General features: G+C 40.6%; 1 protein-coding gene across 13 annotated transcripts in view; it reads left to right on the top strand.

Moving 5' to 3' along the window:
* Positions 1–24,900, top strand: part of LIMCH1 (LIM and calponin homology domains 1) — a 327,424-nt gene that overhangs the window by 149,874 nt on the left and 152,650 nt on the right. The window lies entirely within an intron of this gene.

Raw genomic sequence — 24,900 nt, 5'->3', positions numbered from 1 at the left:
TTTGTTATGAGGTGAGAGTATGATAATTAGGTTGACCCCAGGGGAAGAATGTGATTGTAATGATTTCAGTTTTTCACTGCATTCCCCTGGAAGGAAGGGGAGTGGGGGTAAGGAAAGAGAAGTTCATGATTAACGAACAGCACTTCCATCATAAGCTGCTGTTTTCAACCTTAAAATCTACTTGTGTTTAAATACCACATTTGTAGACCAACTCTTCTAAAGACATAGTGGACACTAAAGTGATCCTTACGTCATCTGGAGAATTGTTGAAGCAAAGCCCTTGCCCTTCTGAACCTGTCCGTTTAAACAGACAAAATTCACATATTCACACGTGGCTAGAGGCAGATTTTTATGCATTGATATGTTTCCTAACTCTTGGCAACTAATCTTAATTCTCTAGTTGATGTTGCCTTTGATGTAAAAAGGGGGGAAAGGTAGACGATCAAGAAGACAAACACACCTTAGTTCTGGAAGGAACATGCATACATACACATGTGCACAAAATGCTGAGGATATGTGTGGCCTGGTAAGGACTCACTGTGTCCATTGTGACCTCCTTCTCTGCATGTGGTTTTTGCAAAAAGCAATTAGAAAAAAAATGTCAAGAATTTAGGCAGCCTCCTACATAGACCTTATTGGTTGTTGTTAAAAAATTTCTCAGCCATATCAGGATGACTAATTGAAATTAGATGTATCCATCTTCCCCCAATCACGCTCTGTCTCTCTGTGTCTCTCAAAAATGAATAAACATTAAAAAAAAAAAAAAGAAATTAGATGTATCCCCTCCCCCCCAAAAAAAACTGTGTTTGAGAACATGTGAGGGTCATGGTAATAAGGTACCTGATTTCAGCAAGTTAACGAAATTGATTTTTTTTATCATAATAATTGCTATTTCTGTGGATGCATTTTATTTCCCATACTGGTTAGTAGTAAGCTGGTGATTAGTCGTTAAAAACCCTTCTAATTTTGTTTATCAGAATCATGTAGCCAAGTAAGTTAATAAATAGATAGACAAATTTGGAAGGAATGGATTTGAATAATTTTATAAAATAAGTAATCCATATATCTGTATTATATATTATATATGTAGTAATGTGTACATATATTATTTTAAAACTTTTTATTAAGTCCATTTCTTCCAGATGTTAAGGTCATAGTCTTAATGATGCTGACAAATATCTGTGTGGCCCCAAGCCTGTGGCATCTCCTGACCTTGGAACTCTGGGATTTCATGTTATCAGAACAAAATGTGTAGCCTGAAGTCAAGGGAGGTCCCAGTACAATCCATGTCAACAGAAGCAAGTGGCCCAGAGTCCAGAAAGCTAAGGAGAAGGGGTTTTGAAACCTTAATTCAAATGTGAATCATAAATCATTTTAGTAAAATTAAGGGTTTAGGACATGTGCATTGATCTTTATATCATTTCTTATCGTAGATCAAATGTTGTTCTTTACATGATGCCTCTACTTGGAGCAGGCAGGAGTTCGAGTCACGAAAACAAGGGGCTCTGGTTGCTTTGCTTCCATTTATGTCCTTGACTTTTATTTCTCCTCTTTCCTTTTTCATTTGAGTGTCCTTTTTACTTTATCCTTTCCATCATTTTTTCTCTCTCTTGCCCTTTTCCAAATAATACTTCCTCACTTGCCTTCATTATTCATCACTTACATCTTCTTTACCGTTTTATTATTGTGATACTGTCATTTATAATAAGAAATAAATATTTGGTCTTTGTCCACTTCGGGCACAGAACTCCTAAAACCCTTGGAACTTCCAAAGCAACAGAACAGCAGCGGGGAGGATCTTTGTAGTGATATTTGGTCTTTTGTCATTGGTTCCTGAAATAGCTCCAGTTCCTGAGGTTTGAAGGAGTATCTTGTTATTCATAACAAGCCCTCCTGGCCCCCACTTCAACCACACCTTAATTTATGTAAATAGGTGACTTTTGGAGAGCCCTAAGGGGTGTGGGGGGAGCTGGTTCCCAGGGGAACCAACCAGGTGATTAGAGGGCTGGAACTTTCAGTCCCAACCCCCAAACTTCAGGGAAGGGAGAGGGGCTGGTGATTGAGTTCAATCGCCAATGGCCAATGAAGCCTCCATAAAAACCCAAAAAGGACAGAGGTTTGGAGAGCTTACAGGCTGGTGAGCCCATGGAGATTCGGGGAGAGTGGTGGTCCCAGAAAGTATGGAAGCTTTCTGCCCTTTCCCACATGTCTTGCCCTATGTACTTTTTCATGGGGCTGTTCATTTGTATCATTTATAATATCTTTATAATAAACTGGTAACTGTGTGCACATATTTCTCTGAGTTCTATGAGCCACTCTAGCAAATTAATCAAGCCCAAGAAGGGGGTCATGGGAACCTCAGATTTGCAGCCTGTTGGTCAGAAGCACAGGTAACAACCTGGCTTTGGGATTGGCATCTGAAGTTGGGAGAGGGGCAAGTCTTAGGCGACTGAGCCCTTAACCTGTGGGATCTGACACTCTCTCCAAGCAAATAGTGTCAAAATTGAGTGAATTGCTTGATGGTATTGAAAAAACACACAACAGAGTTATCCTTAGTTCAAAAAAGTACTTGTATAAGTATAGTTAATTGCTACCCATTTATTAATGATTCCTGAAACTACAAGTCTGGTCAAACCCTTTTTCTCTCCCCCGATTACCTTCAAAACAACATTGCCAAAAACTAGGGCGGTAGTGGGGGTCTTGGCAAGAAACAAAACTGCCACCCTTCCCCCCTCCATCCCCCCATTCTGTTAATGTCCTTCTAGGTTTTCTCTTCAAACCTATGGTCTGCTGCCTTTCCGTACCCATGTTCTTGTCTGTCTCCCTGACTCCAGCTCTTCATAACAGTGACCCAAATCATCACTGCTCACCACTTTTTTTTCTCCTGAACTCTAAACCTCTTGTTCTGTTTACTGGACGGCTCCATCCCAATGTCCTATCAGCACCACAACTTAACGTATTCAAATTAGACTTAAATGACCACTCCTACTCACCAATTTCCCAATGTCAGTAAAGGCATCATAGACATGCACAGGCCCAGTTCAGCTCTCAAGAGAATTTGGCAACTTTCTCCAATCTGTCCGCTTGTCTGAGTCTCCTTGGCCACCAGACAAGGCCTAGAGCAGGCCTCATCTCTTGCCTGGATTATTACCATAGTTCCTCAAATATTATTCACTCTCGTGCGCGATGCCTTTGCTCATGATGCTTCTTATGAATATAATGCTTTCCCCCTGGATTCTTGACACAATCCCATTTATTTATCAAGACCCACTTCCTTGGTGAAGCCTTTAATGTTTATGGTGCATACAGTCTTATTATAGAATACAGGTAACATTTCTTGGTTTAGGAAAAATGACTTAATATATTAGAGAGATCAAAGATAGCTCTGTTGAAATACGCTTTGGGGAGTAAGATTTTGAATAACTGTTGTTAACAATTTGAAATAGAAGGTATGTAAATGGTTTAGCATTCATGCTAAGATATTGTAGCTTTAAACAGTTGATTGGCCATAATCAAACTTACCAATACGTATAATGGGTACAAATGATGTAAGGTGTCCTAGTGATGCACTAAGAAGTCACAGCATCACATCGATAGAGTGTCTGCCAAATCCAACTCTGAGGGTACAATCAGACAAATCCAATTTGAGGAGACATACTGTGAAAACACGTCCCAAAGCCTGGAAAAATGGTTACAGATGAAAGGTGACTTCGGAGATATGCCAAAGGACATGTGATCCTTGGTTGAGAAGGAGCAACTATGATAGACGTTATTGGGACAATTGGGGCAATTTGAGTGTAGATTGAATATTGGATAACAGTATTCTCTCAGTATTGAACTTCCTGCATGTGACAAGTATATTGTCAAAGACAGTTGTATAATTAGGGGAATGAATTCTCTTGATGGCAGGAGGCGTATCTAGAGATGAAGTGTCACAATGTGTACATTAATCCTCCAAGTGTTCCGCAAAAAGAAGTCAGTGTATGCGGTGTATAATTTTATACATACATACACTGGACAGAGAGAGACAAAAGAAAGAAGGGAAATGTGGCAAAACGTTGGATCTAGAGAAAGGGTATAGAGTTTTCATGGTACTGTTCGTGCAACTTTTTGGTAGGCTTGAAAATTTGCAATATAGAGTTGGAGATTAAAAAACACTAATTCTCTTATCTTTTCTTGAGGGACTGGGTGGGGTCTTGAATAAGCAGTAGATTTGAAGATGGCAGAGGCCACCTTGGGTTAGCAGAGATGCAGTCCTTTATGTGGGCATATTCTTCACGTGACATTTTCTTCCTCTTTTATTGGTGACAGGAAAAAGCAGACAGAGCCCCTCAAATGCACCTACAGACTTCTAGGCTGGTTTTGAACTTTGTCAGGGGTTGACAGCTCACTGACCATCTAGTAATCAAGAAGTCCTCAGTAGCGGGGGCTATGGAGATCTAGGAAGCGTGGCAAGAGGGCTTTCCATGCCTGGAACCCATGCCTGTGTGTCTTAATGGCCTGGTGTTGAGAAGAATCCATTAAGATGGCCCAGCTGCTTGACTTGAAGATAAATAGAAAAGTGTGTTTTCACATAGCAATCGCAAATTATAAACACGTGTAGATTTACAAAGCATGAATAGGTGTATTTTAGCCCCTGAGTTGAGCTGTGGTTACAAAGAATTCAGGGGTGAAGGTGTTAAAACAAAGTAGTTGAAAATGATTTCCTGGCAAGAATGCAAAGACCCTGGATCCAGGTCTGGGTTTCTTCTGTAACGATTGCTGACACATGAAGCCGCGTGGTGACTGCCTGCAGATGTGTGCATTCTTTTCTAGGTGTTAGTGATACTGTTAGCTCTTGCCAGAGAGAAAGACCTCAAATTTAGGTCTTGGCATACCGAAGACTTTAAAAAACGCTGCCCTGTAATCTGCCAGTTGGTCAGGATTGCACAATCGAGCCACATCCTGAAACTCAATTTAATGGTCATTAGAGATTGTGCTAAATTGTTTCATCCCAGAAACAGACTTTGTGCAAGAGACACGAACGTACGAAATCCTTGCTAACAATAGGAATTTAGGGATCAAGCTTTTCCTTGCCCAGATTTTAATTGTTAGAGCCATTGTGTACGTGGGTGTGTGTGTGTGTGTGTGTGTGTGTGTGTGTGCACGTGCGAAGCATAATTGGAAAGAGATGATACTTGGGGATTCTGCCCCCGGGTGCTGAACCTTCCTAGAGCTGTCATGAAATATTTGCTTGATCTTGCATGTGAATCCATGAGGATGAAAGTGATCTGAGAAAAAGAGAATTTTACAGCTGGAAGGGCATCTTAGAGATAATTGTTTTACAGATGAAGACATGTGGGTCTATAAAGGGGAGCTGTTTGCCCAAGATCACACAGAGTAAACGCTGAGATGGATCCAGAGCCCAGGGCACCCTCCTCCCTGGTTGTGTTAACTCATAAATGCTCCCAGAAAGAGGAGAAAGCAAAGACTTGCTTTTTGATAAAGTTCATCTCTCTTTTTCCTTGTTTCTTTTTGGCTGCTACCTTCAAAATATCTTCCCAAGCTCTATAAAAGGCTTTACTTCATGGAACGTCCCTTTGCCTGATGAATGCTGGAAATTCGACTTTAGCTGGAGTTCAGTAGAATATAGCAGAAATGAAACTGGCCGAGCTGTCCTACCACTTAGTTACCCTAGCCCCCTCAAAAACTTATTCTTTAGAAAGAGGATGTATTTTTCTTTAATCAAAAGATAATATTTCAAATATACTTAGAGCGGAGCTTCCTGAAATGGATACAAATGTAAATTTCCATAAACTTTGTGTACTTTAGGAAGCTTTCCGGGGGTTTCTGCTTTATTTTATGAAACTGATACCAGAACAGTTGATATCTCATTTTTCGAGGGAGGTCAGAGCAGGGGAAAAGATGAAAAGGCAGTCGAGATTTCCACATTATGAGAAGATTAAAAATATTATTCAGGACAAAAGGCAAATGCACGGAGCTGTTGAAAACTGAGTAGCAGTTGTGAAAGCCCTTACACAAACTTAATAATTTTAGGAAGATGACAACACCATAAATTTGAGTCCCAGGTGTTTTGGGTGTCTGTCTGCCAAGGACTGGTTTCCTGCAAATTCGACCTGGAGGTTAGCTCTTGTGTGCCTCAGCTCATCCCCAGCAGTGTCTGATATTTTAGGTGTATATTCCACAACTGCCTTTGGAATTTCTCAAGCATTTCCCTTCTCTTCAGCAATCTGTCTTATAGGTGTCCTCAGGAGAAGCTGGTCCAAGTTGTGTTCTCTGCCTCTGTCTCTCCTCCAGTTAAAGTTAACATTTTAGGCCAGGAGGGAGGCAGAACAGGCACAGAGGGAGGCCAGAGGTGTAAGTGACCAGAATGATCACCGTCATACATTAACTACCTAGCATGTGTCAGGTATGGTGCTAGATCATCCTTAATCTTTACAATTGCCCTGCACTGTAGTTATTGCTGTATCTTTATACGTGTCAGGAAACGAAAGTGCAAAGAAGTAAGTTACCAGCTTTCCGAAAAATAAGAGGCAGAATTGAAATTTGGATCCCAGTTTGCCCAACTCCAGAGACTGTGCCCTTTCTACCGTGTTGCACTATCTCCTTTAGGCCTTGCGCTGTGTCATTGAACCTCAGCACTCCCGAGCATCCGCTTTTGGAGGTGACAGCCTCTGAGGAGACAGCATGTGTTTTTAGAAGACAACTTCTCATCCCTCTCGCTTAAGATTTATTAACTTTACCAAATTGAGACAGTGTCCTGTTTTCAATGTAGTATTTCTACTCTTCTATGAAATCACTCTCCATGTGGCCACACCTCCAGCACCGTAGTCAAAGAAGCACCGGTTCAACAAATGATAAAATAATAGGAGAACATTAGAAATCTTTACTGAATCTTTCAAAAGAATGTCATAGAGTGATTTCATTTATAACATGCAGCAAAACTTTCTAAAACACTCTCTATTTTTCTCTCTTTACACACACACACACACACACACACACACACACACACCCCTCATGCTTGCCAACTCACTTCAAATCTCTCTCCATCTCCAACTACCTAAAATCTTCCAAACTCACACTGTACGAGGTCTTGTCTGTCTTGCTTCTAATCCCTTTCTCTGTCACGAATAACCCTCAGCCTTTTCTAGTGTAAAGCAAGCACTACACTCAGCTCCTTTCAACTCCCCGTTCACACATGGTTCTGATTCTGGGTAACAAAAACTCGGTAAGAAGCAGACAGAGAATTCTCCTTCATGGCCAGGGGAGGAGGAGGGACTTGGAATACTCCCACTCAGGGTATTTTTCCTGCCTCACTCTGCTCTTTGTGGTAGTTGCACAGTATGATGAGGGGTCTCTGGAGGTGGTCTCGCTCTTCTTTAGGGGACAGGTAAAAGCTATAAGTGAGTGATGTTCTGTGTGAAGGAGGTGTTTTTGCTGAGAAGGAATGAATAGACCATGTGAAGAAGCTCAGCCAAAATTGAATTTAATGACACGTTTTCGTTATCCTCATCCTTGGCACGGTGAGAGAAACCTGGGTTGTTCCCATACCACACACAGAAGGAGCGCTCAATTTGCTGCTTTTGAGTTCGGTACCAAAGTAGGGATGGTGGTTAGCGTTTTAGTAGGTTTGGACGTAACAGAACCCAGACTGTAGGAAAAACAACAACAAAACGCACGAGGTCTTAGGTACTCAATCCTGCATTCAGTTGAATGGTAGAGTATGAACCTAGAGGGTGCTTGGTTTATTTGATGCCCCTCCCCCAAGTCAGTATGGCTCGTGCACTGCTCGTTGTAACAGCATCCACAGGTAGCTTCTAAAAGTACAGATTGTCTCACGTCTCTTATCCTCTCAAATAACTTTCTATGGCTGCCCACTGCATTCGGAATATAATCCAAATACCTCAGAAAGACATTGTGGCTTTCTCTGAGCTAAAGTAACATTCGAGGTTTATTCTAGGTTTATTTCCCACTGAATATATGACTCTTACGAACCAGAACGACAGTTCATTGGTGACCTAAATCAAAAGTCTTGGCCACATAGGGAATACAACATGAAAATGTGACCATTGATGAGAACCATTCTCCGGTGAGTTGGACAGAGTGAAAGGTAACTTTGATTACTACTAATGTGATTGGATCCAACCAATAAGTTAGTCTCCTTGCACATCTTTTTTGAGTACTTGGGAAGATTCAATAGAGTTTTTTTTTACCCTTCCCGTTCATCCTGTGTTTATTGTCTACCTTCTGATTTTCTTATTTGGTGAGTGTATTAGTTATCCATTACTGTGTAACAAATGACCCCAAGATTTAGAGGCTTAAAGCAACTTTTATTACCTCATACTTCCTGTGGTCAAGACTCTGGGCATGGCTTAGCTGGGGCCCTGGTTCAGGGTCTCTCAGGAGGCTACAATCAAGGAGTTGGCCGATGTCATGTCAAGACTTGATTAGGGAAGGATCTGCTTCTAAGCTCATTCATGTGGATACTGGCAGGATTCAGTTCCTTGCAGGATGTTGACCAAAGCCATCCTCAGTTCCTTGCCATGTAGGCCTGTTCACATAAAATAGCTCACAATGTGGCAGCTTGCTTCCTTAGAGTAAGCAAGCAAGGAGAACCAGAGAGAGAGAGAGAGAGACCAAACAAGATGGAAGTCACAGTCCTTTATAACATAATCTCAGAAGTGACATTTTATCACTTCTGCCATATTCTATTAATTAAGAAGTCACTAATCCAAGTCACTAATCCAGCCCACACTCAAGAGGAGATTACATAGGACCTGTATACAGGAGGAAGGGTCACTGGGAACTACTCAGAAGCTGCCTGCCACATTGAATGAAATAGTATGTTTATTGAGAAATCAGGGCATAGATTTCTTATTTTCCTGAAAATGCATCTCTTATAGTTACAGGACTTTAAAGATAACACAGTTTTCTTTGGCCCACCTCTCTTGCATGGCATCTAAGATCTGTCTTCCAGTTTTCTTCTGCACACATACAACAAAGAGAGATGGTGTGTTCTCTTTTGCTTTCCAAGTAAAAATCTACTTGTGACTCAAGACATAATTCCTGCCTCTCAGGAGATCACCTTCTAGGAGACAAATACACAAATAAGGTCTAATAAGGGTAGGCTGTGAAATGTTAATGAAATAGAATATTCAAGGAAGAACACGGAAGAACATTCTATTTGAGATTAAGAACTTAGGAAGTTGTGGGATTTGAACTGGGCTTCCACAAATAGTGAGGAGCACTGGAGTTGGGGGAAGCACATTCTAGCCTCTGAGGACGGAATGAGGAAGGTTCTGAGCCACAAGAGCCTGGGTCTTGTCTGAGAGGGGCTAGTATTTTTGCCTATGGCTGCAGCTGGAGCCTCAGGATCCCTGAGAGAAATCAGTGCTGTGGAAAATGGACAAGGAATTGCAAGCTGAGACCAAAAATGCCACCTGGAGGTGTTTGGACAAGTTTTGTATGTGGTAAGAGCCACTGGAAACAAAGGAATCTTGTGTTCCAGACAACTCTGGTGGCTATGTGGAAAGCAGATTGTGTAAAGAGACCAGCAGCAAAAATCAGTCAGGAGACAAGTAGTCCAAATAAGAGATGATGAGGACCCTAAATCTTGGTAGAAACGGTGGGAGTGGAGGTGAGGGGACAGGACTTCTGTTTCTGTGTTTTTCCTTGAATAGAATACGTCATCAATTATAAGACATACGATTTTTTAAAGTGTGACTAATTGAAAAAACTGCCAATTAAATTATGGCACAGCACTTAGACACCAGCAATGGAAAGATGCGTCTTTATTTCAGAGGTTAAAAAAATGTACTTTGTAGAATTGATGAAATTTGATAAATAATCTTAGGAAGATGACATCTACATTTTGGACTTGAACAACTTGGAGGAGAATGATGCCATTAACAGGAATTGTGGGAGCAAGGGATGAGAGGTGGGTTCCAAGAGAAAAGATGAATTCTCTTTTGGACATATTGAGTTGGCTATATCTAAGAGATATTCATTCATGTGCAGATGTCTGGCAGACAACTAGAAATGTTGGTTTGGAACTCAAGGAAAAAGTTATAAAAAATTGGATGAGGTTAATGAATGGATTATTTTGAAGTTAAATCCTTATGCTTACATATATATGAAGACAAATTATTTCTTTTTCGGAAGCCACAAGCTTTGAAACTTTTCCATCCCAAATTATAGTCTTATCTTTGGAGTGTGTGAGCTACATTGGCAGAGAGAGTGGGGAGGAAGGAGAGGTGTTGAAATTAGTTTGAGACCACGGGAGGAGCCCTTAATAATCGTACTTAGATACGAAAATTATGACAGATCGTGACTTAGAAAGATCTTCGTATAGTTGACTGTTCATTGAAGTATAATATCCCACCAATCCCATACCCTCTAGCCTCTTTTATATTCTGTGATCCTTCCCTCTTAATACTAGGTAGGCAGGTTAGTTTGCTAGGGCTCCTGTGACAAAGTACCACCGCCTGGGGGACTCAAATAACAGAAATTAACTTTCTCACAGTTCTGGAGGCTGGAAATCTAAGATGTAAGGGTTGGTTCCTTCTGAGGCCTCTCCCCTCAGCTTGCAGACAGCCGTCTTCGTGTGGTCTCCTTTCTGTGTGTGTGTGTGTGTGTGTGTGTGTGTGTGTGTGTGTGTGTGTCGGTGCCCTAATCTCTTCTCATAAGGACACCAATTATATTGGATTAGGGCCCACTCTAATGACTGAATTTAGTTCAGTTACCTCTTTAAATACCCTTTCTCCCAATACAGTCACATTTCGGAGTTACTGGGGCTTCTGACTTCAACATATAAATGGGGAACGGGAGTACACAATCTAGTCCCTAACAGTGAGTAAGCCAGCTGAGCACTTAAATTCTTATTTGCATATGTTATGAATGCCTAGACTTGCTAGCTAAAATCTTCTTTACGCACCACAAATTATTTTTCCAAGCTTGTTTCCATAATTATTTTGTGTCTCTGCCGAGGTGGAAGGTTATATATAGCAGTGCTATAAAACTTTTTTTTTTCTAGCTCCCCCCCCCCTTCCTGTCCCTGGGGAAAAAAAAAATCCAAAACAAAAAAAACCCATTCTTTGAAGAAAGAAACCACTTGTTCTCCCTTATCTTTCATTGGACAGCATTTAGTAGTTTGTGACATTACATCAGTTCCTCACTTTTATCCCCCTCAGGAACAGACCTTCAGTTAGGAACTGTGAGGAAAAAATATATAATAGCAGGAAATACATATTTCAGTCTAAGTTTTACTTCTTTATATATATATATATATATATATATATATATATATATATATAGTCATAGTTTACCTCAAGAAGAAATTACTGTAAAGTTTTAGCTTATGCTCCAAACCTGGAGTTGTAGGGATTCTGCTGTTTGACAACAGGAAGAAATTTCACCTAATATCTGCAAGCATTGTATGAAAGGCTGAGACCACGCTAGGTTGAACCAGGACTTCTCTTAAAATATGCCATAATCTGAGATTGTTTTTGTAGGAAGTTTGTCTTGGCAAGAGTTTCAAAAGAACTTGCTAGACACCTCTCTTGTAATTAGCTGGCTTCCTGCTGGAATCTTAAGCCTCCCATCACCTCAGTGGGTGCAAAAATTAGCCTCCTTCTCTGTCATTCTCTTGCCAATATAAAATGTTATATTTCTGAGTCAATCAGTTGGTATTTAATTTATCATTTGTTAGGAATTGTTGATATTTAATCTTATTCAGTTTAAAGCTTTGATTTGATTAAATAATTTTCCCCGTTTATTAAAAAAACAAGATGACTGGGGTGCCTGGGTGGCTCAGTCGGCTTAGCGTCCCACTTTGGCTCAGGTCATGATCTCGGGGTTCAGGAGTTCAAGCCCCGCATCGGGCTCTGTGCTGACAGCTCAGGGCCTGGAGCCTACTTCGGATTCTGTGCCTCTCTCTCTCTCTCTTTGCCCCTCCCCACTCACGCTTGCGTGCTCTCTCTCTTAAAAATAAGTAAAAATGTTAAAAAGCAAAAAAACAAAAAACAACCAAGATGCCTGACATGATGTTATGACAATGGCACTTCACCCCGGCCATCTTCCTCCATGAAACCCATTACCCTAGTCTAGCCATGAGAGAAATATAAGACAAACCCAAAATGAAGTACAAAATACCTGACCAGTGCTCCTCTTAACTGTCAAGGCCCTCAAAAACTAGGAGAGTCTGAGAAACAAGAAAGTCCAGAGGAAGTGAAGGAGATAGGATAACTAAAAATAATGTGGTGTCCTGGATGGGATCTCGGAAAAGAAAAAGCGCATTAGGGGAAAAGCTAATGAAATCCAAACAAAACATAGAGTCTGGTTAAGAGTAGTATACCCACGTTCGTTCATTAGCCGTGTCGAACATGCAGCGTAGCAGTTATCAGGTGCAGGGGGTGGGTTATGCTGGAACTCTCTGTACTCTCTCTGCAATTTTCTGTGAATCTGAAAACTGTACTGCAATAAAAAGTTTACTTAAAAAATAAAAGGAAGATAAAGATAGAATAGAGCATAATGCTCTATAAAATAGACAAAGACACGGAAGTTATTAATAAATATTGACTGTCAGTCTGCCATGTGATGTATCAATAAATGGCAGGTGGATTCCAGTGAGTCTGTTGGCATAGGAATCGGATGAACTTTTACAAATGATGAATTAGTTGTAAGCACTGCGTGTTATGGCATTCGAAGATTCCAAACAGTCAATCCACACACGAGCTTTCTGTTCACATATTTCAGGAGCCCCGTTTTTAGAATCTGCACAAAGAAATATTTCATGTCCTTTAGGGAGGTTTAATAAAAAAACAACAGGTGGGAAATGGGTTTTGCAGTAGCACGAACAGTCATAACCGTAAATACTACTACCTCAGAATTATACCAGCAGCGGGTCGTAAACACATTAATCACGCAACAGTGCAGAAATTCCATTCTCAGATGTCATCTCAATTTCAGGCACAAAGATTAAATGCCTACATTTAAATTCAAACCGCTGAGTAGATACGAGGATTCTTTATTTTCGTGGGGATTCATGGAGTGACTTCACCAGTTTCCTCATCTATAAAATGGGGTTGCTAAATCTCATCTCACTGTTGTGGGATTAAATGAGATGATATATGTAAAATGCCTACTGTGGTGGACGGCACAGAGTAGGTTTTCAACAAATGGTATCTGTGCTTATTACTTACTATGTTCATGATTGTGACGATGGCTTTAGCATTTCAGAACCAGAAGCTGTTGAGAGAGATATTTTTGAAACACCGTTGTTTTACAAATGAAGAAACAGACTCAGAAGTGACTTGCCTGGGGTCATGCAGCTTCTTTGTTCCGGCGTCAGGACTTGAACTCTTGTCCCTCAGGTCCTGTTGGGTGCCTGTTCCAGATCCACATCGACTGATAGTATCTGGTGCCTACTGTGCACCAGCAGCAACAGTCGCAGAGTTGTCCTGCAGAACTGCATGTGGGCATCTCTACCTCTTGGGGATTCCGTACCCCTTCCTCAGAGAGAGCAGAATTCTCCGCCTCCCTCCCCAATAGGTGTGGCAATCACGCTCCCTTCCAGTAAGTTCCCCGTTCCCTGCATCAGCACTTTAGGCTGCTGCAGCCTGCTCCTGGGCAGAGCTGGGTTTGCTGTGTTGAGGACAGTTTGGGGAAAGGGAGTGTAAAGGAATGTAGCAGCTGCTGTGTGGGGACTGACTGTTGGAGCACCAAGGAGGGATGCCCGCCCGTCTCCCCGGGTGGGCACGCTGGAGTTTAATGCAGAATATGAGGACTTGGGGGGGTAAGTAAAATCCACCAAGTATACATGTTTATGCGTGTCCATGAGAGAAGGAAGGAAGCTATTTCAATTTTAACACTTGTTTAGAAAAAAGTTCCTTTTTATGCCCTTTTTATGTGGCGAAAATACTGCCACAATTACTTTCCTAGAGAGTTCACCTTGTCCCCTGATATTTCTACTACCTGTTGCTTTTAATTCTTCTTCATTCTCTAAGGAAAGCTTTGTTGGTTGGTTTGTTTTTCTCTTGGGGTATGCCGTGGCACTTAGTTTCATCAAAAGAAAGAAGAGTTTCAAGGATTTTGTGAATTAAAAGCAATTCTGTTGCATCTGAAAGCTTTATTCCGGCAGCCTGGGCCTCAACAGCGTGTGGCGTCATGGGGAAAACATGGCTGCATACGTCTGAGGTGCGCTTTCACCTGAGCCCCGTCTCACGTTCTGTTCCTGTCTCCACTGACCCCTTGCTTTCTAAAAATTTCCATTTCTGAAGAGGAGGGAAAGAACGGAGAAAATCGGGGAGAGAGTCTGAAGGGACGCTGAGTCTGGGTTCAAGGGCTGCTTCTCCCAACCTAGCCCTCCTAGAACCTTGTCCTTCAAAGTCAGTATTTATCGCAGGCTGGGGAAGGCACGGAGGTTATTTCTGGGCAATTCTCTAATAAAATCCTGTCAGACCTGTCTGAATGCTAACGGCTTCATGGCACTGGTTATCTAGAGGAAGGAAATTTTCCTTAGTCAAATTTATGAGGCCGGGTTGAAAACCAAGCTGAAACAGAGCCTAGCGAATCCCCATGGCAAAATGATTCATCTTCGTAGAGTCGGAAAATCTATTTTTATCACCTTTATTCAGCCAGCTCCTCATTTTTATTCCCTCACTGAACGGCTGCTATTTCCTTCATGGTGCTGAATAAACCAAACGTCTCGGGAGTCTGAAATTTCCCTTCGGGTTGTTCCCAGCCTGGCTGATTCAGCAGCCCCCGGGAGAAGGGGACTGTTCTGCACCGCATGGGTGGGTCCTGCGCAATGTGAAGGTCAGACTGAACAGAGGCTGCACGCGTCAGCAGCCAGCCTTTTATTCAGAGATTCTGCCTGGGGTACCTGCCACTCTGCCTCCTGCCTTTTGTGTTAGGTGTGTACGGGGTCCCCCTTCTAGCCTAGAAGACCTTTCCAAGGGTGGGAAGAAGGCGCAAGAATACACGGCTCTCTGTCTGGCTTGCCTTTTTGGCTATTAAGCAGAGCACGGAAAGGTTGCCAACACACCTCTTCAATCAGTAGAGCAGAAAGGGACTTCCAGACACCACTTTATTCATTTCTTTATTTCCCTTCAATGTCTGTGCCATTCGAGGCTGTTGCAGATTGCCAATGGCTCTTGCTAGAATTCCATATCATGCTGACAGGAGTCATGACTTTTCTATAAGGAATTTTAGAAGATTAAGACAAGGAAAAAGAATGGTTCTTACTGAATTTCCTACTCTAACAGATTCTGCATGCTTACTGTTTGAGAGATATGGTAGGTGGCAATGAGGCTAGCAATGAGAATGTTGACTCTGACATAGAAACAGCGATCATGGCTGTTGGGGGTATTTTCAGCATCCGGTATATAGTAGGCACTCAATAAATGTTTTATTGAACGGATGGCCAGGATATAATTCTTCACAGCCGTCGGCTAGTTTTCTTAACAGCTGTATTTCAGGAGGCATTGTAGTGTGGTGATGAAGAGCTGGTGGTGATTCTGGAATCAGATGGCCTAAATTCAAATCCTGGATTTGTAATTTAACTGTGTGCTCATTGGCAGGTTACTGAATCATTTGAGGCCTCTGTTTCCTTATCTGTAAAATGGGAATAATATAGTAACTGCCTTATATGGTTTTCATGAAGATTAAATAAGTTAATACAGGTAAAGAGCCTAGATTTTTTTCCCCCTGTGTTGTGGTTCCAGGTATGAAGAAGAAGAAAAGTAGGAGGAAAAGGGGGAGGGCGGGGGGAGGAAGAGGATTGGTTATTGGGATGAATTTGGGAACTTTTGAGATTTTGACCCTGTCTTTTGAGTTTAGTAATTCCCTTAAACCATGATTTCAGTGATTTATAAACCCGCCTTTGTTTAGTACAGAGAATAACTTGAGAATAGAAGAATAAAGTAGAATTTAAGGGAGAAAAAAAAGATTACTTGTAATCTCTCAACAAATAGTTATTGAGCTCCTACTCGATACCAGGTACTAAACTAAACATTGGCTATTCAGTGTTGAAACAAACACAGTCACAGATGCTGTGGTCTAGACTCTATTGGGCACTAAGAATTCATTGGCTCAGTGCATACAGCTGCAATATTCCTTTTTCTCTATTAAAAAGGTATGTTGACCTAAAAGAATGATGCTTTCAAGCTTAGCTCCCAACAACGAGTGAGGGGTAAGGAAGTGGGGAGACGTGTATGTGTGTGGAGTGGTGTACAAAGCCCGATTCTCCAGTGAATGGTAGGTAGGCATGGGTGCTGGACTGACCTATGAAACTGGTGGGAAATCCAAAGCAATGGTATGGATAATCAAGCCGTGGAACATAAAGGAACACAGGTTAGTAGTGAAAGAATGAGAGAAATAAAGCGGTTGTTATAATGATAGGAGGTAAGAGCCGTTAGGCCCTCAGAGTCTCCAAGCTCAATTTTGAGAGTATAGATTGGAGAAGGCTGGATTTCTTCAAGGTCCCCTCTCTGTTCAGCTCCTGGCTACTGCCATGGCAGTTGGGCTTCTGTTTCGTCCTTTTCAGAGCCTGGAGCTTCCCATCTCTTGGAAATTCAAGGATACATGTGAGCTACTTATCTCCATCTGGTTTTGGCAGTCTGCAGAACATTCTGATCTTTTAATCTGGAGAATCTTTTTTTTTTTTTTCTTACTTTGGAGAACTTCAATAGTGATCCATACCAGCCCTTTGAAACCATCCCCACAACTTTGCCAGATCTGTGTTCGAATGACAGTTGTATCCTTAGATGTCTTACAGCCCAGAAGTGGTAGGTCACTGGTGCGATTTGTGGAATGGAATAATTAACAATTTCTCATTCTACTTTCATCCTGGCAGCTGGATCAATTCCTGGGGTCTCTGTTTTCCATAAACAGTCATTTCTTCCACAGCAGCTGTCTGTGGAGCTTATGAAATGACTGAGACATGTTTTGCATGGCTGTATTCAGTTCGTTCTGTTTGATTCCCTTGTAAGCTTTGGCAGTGATTTCCACACCGTTTTTGTGGGTGGTGCTGGAGAATGAGTTTGGTAAATAGCCCCCTGGCTGTCGTTGGCCGGGTCCCTATATATACCATAAAGGGTACAACTTGGATACTCACTGAGGTTCCCCTGCCCTTCCCAGAGCTGACCCCAGGACTGACATCTGCAAACCTGACCTCGGCCACATTGTAATCTGAGCAGCAGCCAGGAGTTGGCCTTCTTCTCGGCTGCTCTGTGCTGGAGTGCAGTTCCAACTGCATCAAGTTTCCTTTCCTCTTACTGCACATCCTAGGATTTTCATCCTAGCCCTGAGTCTGCTGGAGTCTTTTTTGATAGACTCTCATTTCATCCTCCTCTGTTTGAATTTTCATGGCCAGAGTAACTAACCAACCTTATAAGTTCCCAATTTGTTGATTTTATCCAGACTATTGCTGCTGTATTTTGCTTTTAAGACTATGGAGAAGCCTAGGAAATTCTCAGGTATGTATAGATATAGATATAGATATAGATATAGATATAGATATAGATATGGATATATATACACATTTATATGATATGTATCCATATTTATGGATAGGGAGAGATGTATGTGTATATATATATATACGTGGATATATATACGCATGTGTATTCTATGGATAATGATATGTGTGTGTGTATGTGTGTGTGCATAGTTTGTTTTCTGAGAAGGTACTATGTACTCTCAAACTATTCAAACAAGGTAATTGAGGACTAAAACTTTAAATAAATTAAATTAGCAGTAAAAATCAGTAAGAAGAAAAGAAATACCTAAGAGAAAAAATTGATTTAGGTGGACTTATAAAACAGAAAGGAGGTGGGGAGGAATGAGAAAACTGATTGGCTGGCAGCTGAGCACCCTTTTTTTTCCTTCCTGGCTTTTTTTTTTTTTTTTTTTTTTTTGCCCTTAAATAGCCCATGCTACCTATTTCCAGAAGTTGACCTATTTTCCCTGTTTCTCTCTTGTTCCATTACTGTAAAACAAATATTTGTAAGGTTTTTTTTGTCACATAGATATTTCAGTTTTGTCCAAAAATCCCTCCATAACTTACATTTTATGATAGTATGAGCAGACCTGACCACAGCATTTTTTTATGTCAGTGGACAGTCTTACATCAGCGCAAGTATTAACAGTAAGAGAGAAAAACTTACTCTAGTGTGCTTATATGGACGAACTCTAGTACAGTGAAAACTAACAAATTATACGTATAATTTGGACTAACAAATTATGAAGTATTCCTCGTACTACTGCTAAAGAATTCTTCTGTTTTGATGTAAACAAAGCTGACTACTAAATATAATGGTCAAGGGATCAGTTGACTTTCAAGAAGTAATCAACAGTCCTATCTTTGGAACCATCAGCATGTTTTTTGGTAAATGACATATTGGTTTGATGAGAGCTAAAATTTGTGACTTGTGAGGGAGAAAGTAACCCACAGGACTGTATCTAAGAGATACAAGTGTTAATTCTGCTGGTGGGTCCAGCACTTCCTTCCCTACTGAGGAGTATTAGTCCCTAAGACAACTGGTGTCCTTTAAGCGCAGAATGTCTAACTTGGCCTAAAGTATTTAGTTTTTACTATAAATATATATATAGTATATCTTTAGGCATTTTAATAGAAATACTATAACCTACACTTAAAGATTTAAATGTAAAAACATTAAACACATGAAATAGTGTTTTAGGTATTAGGTATGGTATGGTTTTAGGGACATCTTTGAGCTACGGCATAGACAGTGTTTTGCCCCTGCAAGAACCTGAATTTTAAACAGTTGGATTTTTCATGAAATTTACTCAAAAAAAACAACAGACCAGGTTTGGTATATGCCAGTTAACCTTTAGGTCCCTTTTGTCCCCAATTGAAACTTTCTTCTTTTTCTTTGAGCACAGGGATCAAGGCTGGCGTACTATCCAGTAGACTGAAATGTATCCTTTGTGACCATTCTGTCTGCATTATGAGCATGACTAGTTGGACAGCAGATGGAGGAATGTTGTCACCATCTCAATTTTGCTGTCCACGTCTGAGCTCTCCCTGCAGGCTTCTGAACCCCAGAGGAGTGCTATGCTCTGGGGTCCTGATGTCTTGGCCAGGTTTCTGATTAAAAAACAAAGGCATTCTGTGTCATACTTTTTATAGAGAGCATATGGTGTGTATTTATTTTGTGATAAGCTTTTATCACTTGGTAGAAAGATGTTACTGTATCTGAAGTGAATGATCATTCTCCCCATCACTTCACAGATCCTAGTTGTTTCTTCACACGGGTGACAGATTTAGGGGGCATGTCAACAAGACTGCCTTGGAAATATTTCCTCTCCAGACATTTACTTCTATCTTTTTATCTGAAATTCAGTCTTTTTGCCCATGGACATGCTTTCCTGAAGCAAATAACATGGTGAACTCTTGGTCTTGTGTTTCTAACACTACCCCCCCACCACCACCTCAACTCCAACCCATGATTATGCTGGATGCTTTCTGTGTTATGCTTTGGCTTGTAATGGGCCAGCTGAAAGATAAACTGCTATTAAATAAATCTATGACCCTTTTGAAAACAAATAGAGCTGTTGAAAGAGTTTAAGAACATAGGGACTCCTTGAAAGATTGTCAACATTCTTGAACCCTTTGACTAAAAACGAATTGTGTGTGTGTGTGTGTGTGTCTGTACTGAAATTTATAAAAAAGAACCTCAGTAGCAAGATTTTTGAAGCCTTTTGTGTTCTTAACCTTGCAATGTTTTTCTTGGCAGGACTTGAAGAAAACTTAGCTGTCATCTATTTTCTGCTCCTGTTGAGGGGAGCAGCTGGGCTATGAGACTCTGGGGTGGCAGGGAGAAGCCTGCAGAGGAGAGAGAGGCCCAGGTGACACTGGGGGCCAAATGCTTACCTACTTATTCCATTGCCTTCACCCTGCTCCCCAAGGCTGAATCTTTCTTTTCTCTTTTCTCATGTGTCTCCACTGGTGTGGGGCGGGAGCGCTGGATTTTACCCTGGACCACACACATCCCCTATTGCCGCCAGGCTCCTCTCTGGACACTAGATGAGTCTACTGCCATTAGGGTGGTTACGCTTCCTTAGGGGTCTCATTTGTCTGTGCTGGGGCTGCTGGTTATGATCGTGCAAGCTTTGCTGTTATGGGGTTAGCTCTCTGTGGGACTTCCCAAATTGCCTGAGTTACCTCTTGGGTATTTGATCTAAACTCTGGCTACCAGGTAACAAAGACGCAGTGATTTGAATTGGTCTCTCTCCCCTCTTCTCTCTTGTTTGTATCCTGAAAACAACTGCTCTGAACTGGACAATACCTCCTGGGACGTTAATGTCATAGGACAGGATACTTCACTTCTTTGTGTAACCTCAGAGTTACTGCCAACATAGGGGGGAAACAGATTTTATTCATCATCCTGAGTTGCAGTGTGATGTAAGTTGGAATGCTAAGAGCAACTTAGAGGTATTTTTAGAAAAATGAAATATTTTGATGCATATCTCTCACCTGAAATTTTTCCCAGATTTGCTATTTGTACCCTCTTAGCAATCTCACAAAGGGGTATTGTATTTGAGTCGGAAGAGAAAAATATTTTTATTTCCTGCCCTTGACGTTTAGTAGAATTGATAAAAAGCATCAAGGCTCTTTGAGTTCTGTATTTCTCTCCCCCCCACCCCCCACACACATACACCCACCCACAAGACATTATGTAAGAAAGAATTTGAGTAGTTTTTTCCTGTTTGTCAGTATGAGGGGAGAGTTACTGTGGAAAGCGGTAGGCAAGTAATAAGCAGGAATGGAAAACAAAGAGCTTTGCTAAGAAAATCATAGCAAGAGTGATTGGACAGCTACCATGTCATCTGGCTCTAAACTTAACATTGCCCTTGACTGATGGCTTTGACCTTCCCTCTGCAGGTTAGTTCAAAGGTTTGAGTCACATATATTCCTGAAAAGAAACTGGTACAACTTGAGCTGTAGGGCGTTGGAGCTACATTGTGTTTTATTAAGTGGTTATTTAATCAGTAAATGAGTGAGTGATAGTCCCTTATGGTTGATCAGAAAATATTCATGAAAAAAGCCATGAGTTTGACTTTTCAAAAAGTTAAATAAACATAGAGTTCATGTACTTAAGCAGTTGGAAGACAGAATGATGCATTTAGTCAAGAGTATCCATTTCATTTCATACTCATTTGGCATTTTCATTTTGTGAGCCATGGTTTAGATGGCCCAAATCTTCTGCTGGTTACATTTGCCAGCATAAAGTATTAGCAAAGGACTGAATACTTTACAAAAAATAAATTATTCCTGCTTGGCTTACCGATTCATCCATTCACCAAGATTTTCCAGGGTTTGCAAATAGATTTATAAGCAGACATCTTGTGACATATTGTTGTCAGTGCACAGGAGACAGCCTTCTATGGGGAGTAGAAAGAAGCCCTTGCCTTTTTCTATTTTTTTTTAAATAAAAAAAATTCCCAGGAGACATTGTCTGCATTGTTCCATTACACTTGTCTGTCCATGGAATGAAATCAATGTGTTGATTGTTTTTATTTCTGACCTTTCTCCAATGTTTGCTCCCTTTTAACACTCATTTGATTTCTTTACTCCTAGGTCTTTTGGGCATTTTCAGTGCACTCTTTCCTTGCCTGATTTAATGTTCCGCCAGCATGGCATTCTAGGCAATGAACGGATCGCTTCCCCTGTGATAAATGATGGCACTGAAATACTAGTGAGCTTTAGTGCAGTCGCAGCAAAACTTGCTCTCCTGGGTCAGCTCCATTTTTCCTCTACTCAATTCCGTGTTCTGTTAGCCGCAGAAATGCCAAGGGTTTCCCTCCCCACCTCCCCCCAGGAATTTCTTAAGGTCTTCACTGTATTTCTACCTACCTGTCATCGTGGGTTTTTAACACTGAGAGAGACAAAGATTTGCAAATGAACATTTTCTTTGCACTATCTCTTTCCTATTATCACTATTTTTTTATTTTATTGAGGTAAAGTTGACATGTAATATTGTGTTAGTTTCAGGTGTGGAACATACTGATTCGTTATTGTATATATTACGAATGATTACCACAAGTCTAGTTACCATCTGTCACTATACATAGTTACAGAATCTTTTTTCCTGTGATGGTAACTTGTAAGATCTATACTCTTAGCAACTTTCAAATATGCAATACAGTATTATTAACGATAGTCACCATGCCCAGATTTATCTTCTGGTTTAACCACTTCCAGGCTAGGCGACTTTGGGTCATTTATTTAACCTTATTCTAAACTTCAGCTTTCTCATCTGTAAAATGAGGAACAACTGTAGTAGCAACCTCATAAGACTGTTGTAAGGGCTAAATGAGCTAATGCGAGTAGAACTAGGATGTTTACCTGGTACATAATACAGGAAAATGTAGTGATGCTATTAGTATTGATACAAGTGGTAGTCACTCACATCCTTCCTGAAACCTCTATTTTCTCATCTGTAAAATGGCATAGTAATAGTACCTAACTCACTGATTTTTGAGGAATAAAGATATATGGACCAGCTTAGTGTGCTGGCGTCTTATATGCTCTTAGTGAATGGTGGTAAAGACTTTTACAATGATGTAGATTCATGATACTTCTCCTGTTTATCTCTATTATTTGTTTAAGGCTTACACTTTAAGCCATAAACCAATCCATGAGGACCTGAAACCAAACTAACCAAGTCACTGAGTAAGGCACTGGCACTTTCTGTTCCTGTTACTCATTGTAAAATGACAGCGTTAAACTAAGTGCTCTGAATAGTCTCTTCCTCTGAAGTATTTTAGCAATGATCATTCCATCAGTCAACTCAATTTTGAAAATACCTCTTAATGAGAAACTCATACAAAAGAACTTCTTTGCCTCCACCACCAAAGACCTTAGTAAAGTAGTCTCCATCTCTTAGTAAATTTTCTTACTTAAAAAATCAGGCTGTTTCGTTTATATTAATTGGCCCTATACAAAAGTGTAACTGATCAGTCTGTAATTTTCCAAAGCCATTCTTATGTCTCATTGTTACATTTTTAATCTGTAAACCCTTGGCCAGTTTTACTGAAAATTAAATCCTGATGCTTTTGTGATATATCCCTATGGAGGAACATTATTTAGTTTTGTCTCTTTGCCAATAGCTGCTCTCACTTTGTCCTACCCCCCAAATCCCCATCCTCTTTTTGGAGAATAGATATGAAAACTGGTTTCCATTCCAATCTCATCATCCCTGAGGTAGGAAGACCAAGTATGCAATTTGGTCTCAGACCAAGAACATCAAACTGGAAGCCTAAAGACCTGGGTTACAATCCAGGCTCTGCCCCCAGAGCTCTGAGGCTATGGATAGTATACTTACTGTTGCTTGAGAGAGAGAGAGAGAGAGAGAGTTTGAGAACCATAAGCAGTCTCCACGCTCAGCATGGAGCCTGATGCAGAGTTCGGTCCCACAACCCTGGGATCATGACCTGAGCCAAATCAAGAGTCAGATGCTCAACCGAATGAGCCACCCAGGCATTCCACCTATCCCTTCCCATTTTATCTCACACTATTTTGTTTTTTTGTGGCTTATTTTTATTTTATTGTAATCGAGGTATATTGGATATACAATATTATATTAGTTTCAGGTGTACAATATAATGATTTGTTATTTGTATATATTATGAATGATCCTCACAATAAGTCTAGTTAACATCTATCACCATACATAGTTATAGAATATTTTTTCTTGTGATGGGATCTTTTAAGACGTACTCTCATAGCAACTTTCAAATATGCAATGTAGTATTAATAACTAGAGTCTCCATGCTATATATTACATCCCAGGAATTATTATTTTATAACTGGAAATTTACACCTTTTGACTCCCTTTACCCATTTTGTTCACCCCCACCTCTGGCAACCACCAATTTGTTCTCTGTATCTATGAGCTTGTTTTTTTTTTTGTTGTTGTATTTTGCTTTTTAAATTTTACATATAAGTGAGATCATATGGTATTTGTCTCTCTCTGGATTGTCTCACTTACCATAATGCCCTCGGGTCAATCCATGTTATCACAAATGGCAAAATCTTGTTCTTTTTCATGGCTGAATAATATTCCAGTAGGTAGGTAGGTAGGTAGGTAGGTAGGTAGGTAGATAGATGGATAGACAGATAGATCTCATAATTCCTTTATCCATTCATCTATCAGTGGACACTTAGGTTGTTTCCATATTTTGGATATTATAAATAATGATGCAGTGAACATGGGTGTACATATATCTTTTCAAGTTAGGGTTTTTGTTTTCTTCAGATAAACACCCAGAAGTGGAATTGCTGGATCATCTGGTAGTTCTATTTTTAATATTTTGAGGAACCTCCGTACTGTTTTCCACCATGACTGCACCAATTTACATTCTCCCAACAGTGCACAAGGTTCCTTCCTCTCTACATCTTTGCCAGCACTTGTGATTTCTTGTCTTTCTGATAATGGCCCTTCTAACCAGTGTGAGGTGATAGCTCACTATGGTTTTGATTTGCATTTCCCTGATGGTCAGTAATGGTGAGCACCTTTTCTATGCTGTCAATCTTAACTACTGCTTATTTGGTACCTATAAATGTCGGATGTTATTCTGAGTTAACATTAATTGAGTGCTCATTGTATGCTAAGCACTTTACATCTATTATTTACTCCCCACAGTAACCCAACAAAGTAGATGCAACTAGTATCCTTTATTTATTTATTTATTTATTTATTTATTCATTTATTTATCTATCTATCTATCTATCTATCTATCTATCTATGCTTATTTATGTTTGAGAGAGACAGAATGTGAGCTGGGGAGGGGCAGAGAGAGGGAGACACAGAACTCGAAGCAGGCTCCAGGCTCTGAGCTGTCAGGACACAGCCCGACACCGGGCTCGAGCTCAAG

Source organism: Lynx canadensis, chromosome B1, assembly GCF_007474595.2.
Source record: "Lynx canadensis isolate LIC74 chromosome B1, mLynCan4.pri.v2, whole genome shotgun sequence".
Lineage (NCBI taxonomy): Eukaryota > Metazoa > Chordata > Mammalia > Carnivora > Felidae > Lynx > Lynx canadensis.
The sequence above is the reverse complement of the archived record's forward strand: the minus strand, read 5'-3'. Positions and strand labels throughout refer to the sequence as shown.